Source organism: Phascolarctos cinereus, unplaced genomic scaffold, assembly GCF_003287225.1.
Source record: "Phascolarctos cinereus isolate Bilbo 61053 unplaced genomic scaffold, phaCin_HiC Scaffold_30;HRSCAF=533, whole genome shotgun sequence".
Classification (NCBI taxonomy): domain Eukaryota; kingdom Metazoa; phylum Chordata; class Mammalia; order Diprotodontia; family Phascolarctidae; genus Phascolarctos; species Phascolarctos cinereus.
Window position 1 is genome coordinate 89,438 of NW_027555636.1, and position 6,520 is coordinate 95,957.

Genomic DNA, 6,520 nt, shown 5'->3' on the forward strand with positions numbered 1-6,520 from the left:
AATGACTATTTAAATGAACACCTCAGCCCCTTGTTTGCTAACAACACTGATAGCAGCACAGTACTGCCCTAAGAGCTTACAATCTACTGAGGAAGGGCAACAACCATGAGAGAAGAGTTCAAAGAAAGAAGGAAGACATCATCTCAGGAGGAGAAAGACTGCAGGTAAGAGTGCAGGCACCCGGCCTACATGCACACACACATGCACAAATGCTGCCCAGGGAATTCCAGGCAATGTGCTGACAGGAAGAAATAGATGCTTCTTAACTAGTGGAGGAAAAATAGCAGAACATGGAGCATGAATCCATTTATTGATAACTCACTTGAGTAAAAAAATCCACAATATGCAACTTCTTGCCATGTTTCTGAAAGACTTCATCCATTGCTTGAATCATCACAGAACCATCTTCTGGGTGGCGTAAAGCAATGTGATCTACCAGTGGAGAAATGAGAATATTGTTTAAATTTTTGACTAAAGTGTTCTAAAAATGCACACACACACATGTGGAATCTAGAAAAACACTTACTAAGCAAGATATCCCTTTATTCGGTGCAACAGTAGGACATGTCTACATTTTGATTAAGCTGTCCAGTATTTACACTTGTGCTACTTCCCAAATCTGTTCCTTGGGCCCTTAACTCTACCAGTACACTAACTAGGCAGTCTAAATGCACAGCCCATAAAGAATCCATGGCAGATGAGGTCAGTAACTAATTTACAGTGGGCCATGAACCAGGAAAAGCCTCTGTCTGCCCAGCAAACTCATATGAAGGACACGAGATATTATCTGAAGCCAAGGCTATGTTTTCCCAGTGATGCTTTACTCAAGAACCTACAACTTTCAGTCTCCAATACACCGTGTAAAGTAGCTGGCCAGTCCCTAGAGCATTCTGCTCATAATCAGAAGGGAATCTACACACGCAAAGAACGTTCCATACAACATTCTCAAGGATATGGTCAGTTTCCTTTGACCTAAAGACTTTAAGTAAGGGAACACTTACCATCTATCAAGGTAAGCCAATTACACTTTGGACAGCGATAATTATTTGTTGGGCTTTACTGACAGGAAGCCCAAATATGCCTCTCTGCACTTTATACCTTATTCTATTGGTCCTAGTGAGGGTCTAGTAGACCAAGCACAGTATCTGAATTGCAGAGGTTCAAAGGACATCATAACCATCTACTCCCACCCATCTCTGAACAACAATCTACTCTACAATATGGTCAACAATTCAATGGTCATTGGGGCTTTGCTCCAACCAATTCCCAAACCAGTCTACTCTGCAAATGGCTCTAAATATGGGGAAATTTTCCCCATCATTAAACCTATACCTTCTCCTCTGCAGCTTTCACCCACTCTTCCTATTTCTCAACTTTAGGGCAAGCCAAATAAATGGCCTCACCCTTAAATCTGGTAGTCCTTCAGATACTTGACAACAGTTATCACCTCCCTCCTAATCTTCTCTTGTCCAAACCAAACATTCTCAAACAATCTCCAAAACACCATCCAACATCACCATTCTAGTCACCCTACTCCTACGTGTTCCAGTTTATATCTGTCTTTCCTAAAATAAAGCGGTTGTTGAATTGTTCTAGAACTATCTAGACCCTACTGGGGTTTTCTTGGCAAAGACAGTGGAGTGACTTTCCATTTCCTTCTCCAGCTCATCTTACAGATGAGGAAACTGAGGTAAACATGGTGGCATGACCTGCCCAGAGTCACATAGCTAAAAAGGTTCCGAGGCTACATTTGAACTCAGGAAGATGACTTGCCTGGCACTCTATCCATGGCACCAAGCAGCTGCTTTTTGAGGTATTCAACACTGAATACAATATTCCAGGGGTGGCCTCAGCCTGGCAGAGGACGGTGAGATGATCAGCCAATTTCTGAACATATTCTCTTAATGCATTTTCTACTACCACATCGCCCAATGCTGATTTATGTTTGGCCTCTAGCTCCTTAACAACCCCCAGATATTTTTCAAATGTATTGTTCTCTAGCCATCTCTCCCCTATATTTAAATTGAGCACTTGAATTAAGACTTAGTATTTATCCTCATTAAATTACATCTTACTACATTTTGACAAAAATTCTGGCCTGCTGAGAGCTTTCTAGATTATGATTCTGACATCCAAATTTCTAGCTCTCTCAGTTTGGTGACTTCTGAAAATTTTAGAATCATGCTATCTCTGCTTTCCTCTAAATAAGGGATTGAGATGTTAAACATAGAGCCAATGGGAGTCTGCCTAACTGCAAATGGCTGACCAGAAGGCCAAAACCCTGCTGGGTTGAACAAATTCTGCCTTAGGAAAAAATATTGTATGGAATTAGTCATTTTAGTTTTTGGTGATCTATGTTTACAGGGTGATGCACAAGAAGAGTTTTACTACAAATCTGAAACGTAAATAATCAGAACTGGATTTTGAACAGTCATTATCACTTTCATTCAATATGCCTTGACAACGCATAAATTCACTGCCTTACCTTCATGGGTGGATAGAGGATAAAGTAATCACTGAATGTGGGAAGTCGCTTTTTCTCTGAATCATTCTTCCATTGGTTCACCATCGGCTTGAACAACACCACCATCTCTTCGACTGTTTTTGTGGGAGAAGATGTGAACAGCCAGTGAGATAAACAATTTCCAGCAATCTGATGTTAATGCCAAATGAACCTATCATAAGTGAGCCCATGTCACTGCATATACACTGAAGGGAGTAGTTCACAGTCATGGGCCCCAATAGCTCCAGAAAAGCTAGGCAAGCCAGATCCCAGTCTAAGGAGCAAACAGCACACATACCAACAGTAACATTCCTCAGAATTGGTAGGCCAAGGATTAACAATTTCATCATGTCAGAGGCTAGTAGGATCACAGCATCATAAATTTATGGCTGGAAAGGACCTTAGAGATAATCCAGCCCACTCTCTCATTGTACAAATAAGAAAACCAAGCCCCAGAGAGGTTACATGACTTGCCCAAAGTCACTGAGAAAACAGTAGAATAATATAAGTAAAGCATGTTGAAAAACTGAATTATCTACTTTAAAATGCCAGTTATTTCTAGGAGTATTTTAAGCAACAAAATGAGGATTCAAACCCAAATGCAATCTCTATTCAAATGCATTTCACTGGGCCCTGAGAAATGACAGAAACTTATCCCAAAATGAGTGAGGAAGAGAGGGCCACAGGGAAACACCCATAAAAAAGTAGAAGAGGGAATATCACAGTGGAAAAACCGCAAAACCTTGGATTTATAAATAATAAGATCTTGAATCTACTTGCTTAAAAGGACCTAAGATACTCTAACTTGTAGGATGCTAACATTATGGTCCTCCGGCTGGAAATATACAAAATTTGGCATCTTTATGGATGTCAAGGGCAGCTAATGAGTATTTCTTCTTGTAAGATAAGGAGAAGCAGTAGAGAAAGGAAATTCTTTCTGGGATGAAAATCAGAGTCAGGATTTCCTAAAGAGAAGAAGAAAATACTTACAGTGAAGCCTAAGAATTCCCTGCCACTGCTGAGGTGTTCTTTTTCCTTCTACTTACCTCCTCTACAAGCCTGGATTATAAAGATTTTTGGTTTCTTTTGAAGTGCTGGACAGTTTTTATTGTTGAACATTTCAAAGATGTCTGATAAGTTGATTCTTTCATCCAGTACTGTTTTTATAACGCTTTTCCTCCATGGGCCATGAGAGTAACAAGGCAGCAGCTCACATCATCTTTTCTTTTATTTATTCCATCTCGAAACTCTCGTAATTTCTCCATTAACCCCTGTGGCAAATAGCATTGCAAAACCGATTTATCAAAGGGTGGACTTAGAACCATTTGTATTATCTACAGTAATTCTCAGAATTCCCTCATTTTAGAGGCAGCGAGGTGACGCAGTGAATAGAGTACTGGCCTTGGAATCAGGACAACGCGAGTTCAAATCCAGCCTGAGACACATAACACTCACTAACTGCGTGACTCTGGGCAAGTCACTTAACTCCAAATGCCTCACCAAAAAAAAAAGAGGAAATCCCCCATTTTACCCAGGTTGTGATATTAATTGCTTAGCTTCTAACATGAAATATTGACTGTTAAAAGGAAGTGAAGGTCTAAGATGGCATCATCATCATCACCTTTGTAGACAGTTTTGAAAAGAAACCTGGTCCTCAGGAAGACAGAAAGTTTAAGAAGGAAAAGTAAAACACTTCATTTTTATTACAACTGTGGGACTCTGGGATCATTTTATATGATTACATAGAGCACCTCATGCAAATTTCATCTTGAATCTTCAAGTTACATGTGAGAAATCCAATCTCCAAATTCTGTAGACAAAGATAAAATTGAATAATGAATGAATGAATGAATGAATGAATGGACTAAAATCCAATACTAATCATTGTTGGGAGAGTGGGACCAGTGATGGCCCCCAGGGCAAGGGCATTGACATCCCTGGGCTGTTTTTCCCAGTCGGAAGGGTATCAGCCAGGGTCATGGGCAACAAACAAGACAGAGACGACAGGAGGGGGGACGCTGTAGGGGCCCGTCCACCTGGCCATAGATCTCAAATTTGTTTTCATTTAATAGTATTTGGTTTCAATTACGTGCAATGATAGGTTTGAATATTCACTTATGAGACTTTGAGTTCCAGTTTTTTGTTCCTTCCTGGACTCCTCCCGAATTGGTAGGCAATCTGATATAGCTTATACATGTGTAATCATATTAAACATATCTGCATACTGGTCATGTTGTGGAAGAAGAATAAGAACAAAAGGGGAAAAGCACGAGAAAGAAAACACAGAAAAAAGAAAATAGTATGCTTTCATCTGCATTCAAACTCCAGTTTTCTGTGCATGTGGATAGCATTTTCCAAAATAAACCTTTTGGAATTGTCGTAGATTCCTGCATTGCTGACAAGAGCTAAGTCTATCATAGTTGATCATCACATAATGTGGCTGCTACTGTGTACAATATTCTCCTGTTTCTGCTCACTTCACTCAGCATCGGTTCTTGTAAGTCTTTCCAGGTGTTGTTGAAATCAGCCTGCTCATCATTTCTGTTTTTTCCTTGGTTTCTTTGCTTTTGGCTTGGCGATGGGGTTAAGTGACTTGTCCAGGGTGACACAGCTAGTAAGTGCCAAGTGTCAGAGGCTGGATTTGAACTGAAGTTGTCCTGACTCCAGGGCTGGTGCTCTATCCACTAGGCCACCTAGTGGCCCCCTGGCTCATCATTTCTGATAGCACAACAGTATTCCACTACATAAACATAACACAACTTGTTCAGCCATTTCCCCAACTGATGGGCATCCCCTCAGTTTCCAATTCTTCACCACCACAAAAAGAGCTGCTATAAATATTTGTCTACATGTGGGTCATTTCCATTTTTTTATGAGCTCTTTGGAATACAGACCTAGTAGTGGCATTGCTGGATCAATGAGTATGCACAGTTTTGCAGCCTTTTGGGTATAATTCCAAATTGCTCTCCAGAATGATTGGATCGGTTCACAACTCCACCAACAAAGCATAAGAGTTCTAATTTTCCCACATCTTCTCCAACATTTATCATTTTCCTTTTCCGTCATATTATCCAATCTGATATATGGGAGATGGTAACTCACAATTGTTTTAATTTGCATTTCTCTAATCAATAGTGATTTAGAGCATTTTTTCATAGGAGTACAGATAGCTTCAATTTCTTTATCTGAAAACTGCCTGTTCATCTTCCTTGACCATTTGTGAATTGGGCAATGACTTGTACTGAATCTCAAATCCTACTCAGCTCTGAAAAACACATAGACTCAAAGCAACTAATGGAGCATTCACACTCTTGAAACATAAAAAGGCTTTCCTTTACAGGAGAAGAATTCATTAATTCCCTGACACTTGTCCCTTGAGAGAAGTACCAAGATTCTTTTATCAGGGTTTAGAAAGGAAGAAGACCTTGCTGCTCAGATTGTATTCATGATGACCTCATCAGAAAGAAAGCAGGCTATAAAAGTCAGTTACCAATGCTGTTGTCTCAACGCTTACCTTTTCATCAGGATTGATGCAAGATGTACATTCAAACTTGCACGCTTTAAGCCAGTTTCTCATTCTCTTCATATCCTGCTTAGCCCCTGGTCTGCCTGTCTTCACACACATCACAAAAGCCTTACGAGGTTTTTCCATGTTATAGCGTTCCTGTTTGTAAGTAAAATTAATAAGCCAATGTATTCCCATGTATCAGAAAATATAACACCCTAGACATATTGGCCCATATGCTGCCTGCGAACCTCCTGGGGTCCGGGATGGGGTTTATCTGAGAGCTCAAAGCTGACCATCTCTCTTTGGGGGAGGGGTGTGTGTGCATGTGTGTATAAATAGATTTCTTTCATCTATAAGTTCCTGACAATCTCCATTTCAGAGTAGTTCTAACAATACAAATCACTCCTTCTGAAATACTTAGAACCAGCAAAGTAGGGCTATTGTAACAAAACTGGCAGCATGGTGTCACTACCACATACAAAACACCACCAGTTAAAATCATACCACTG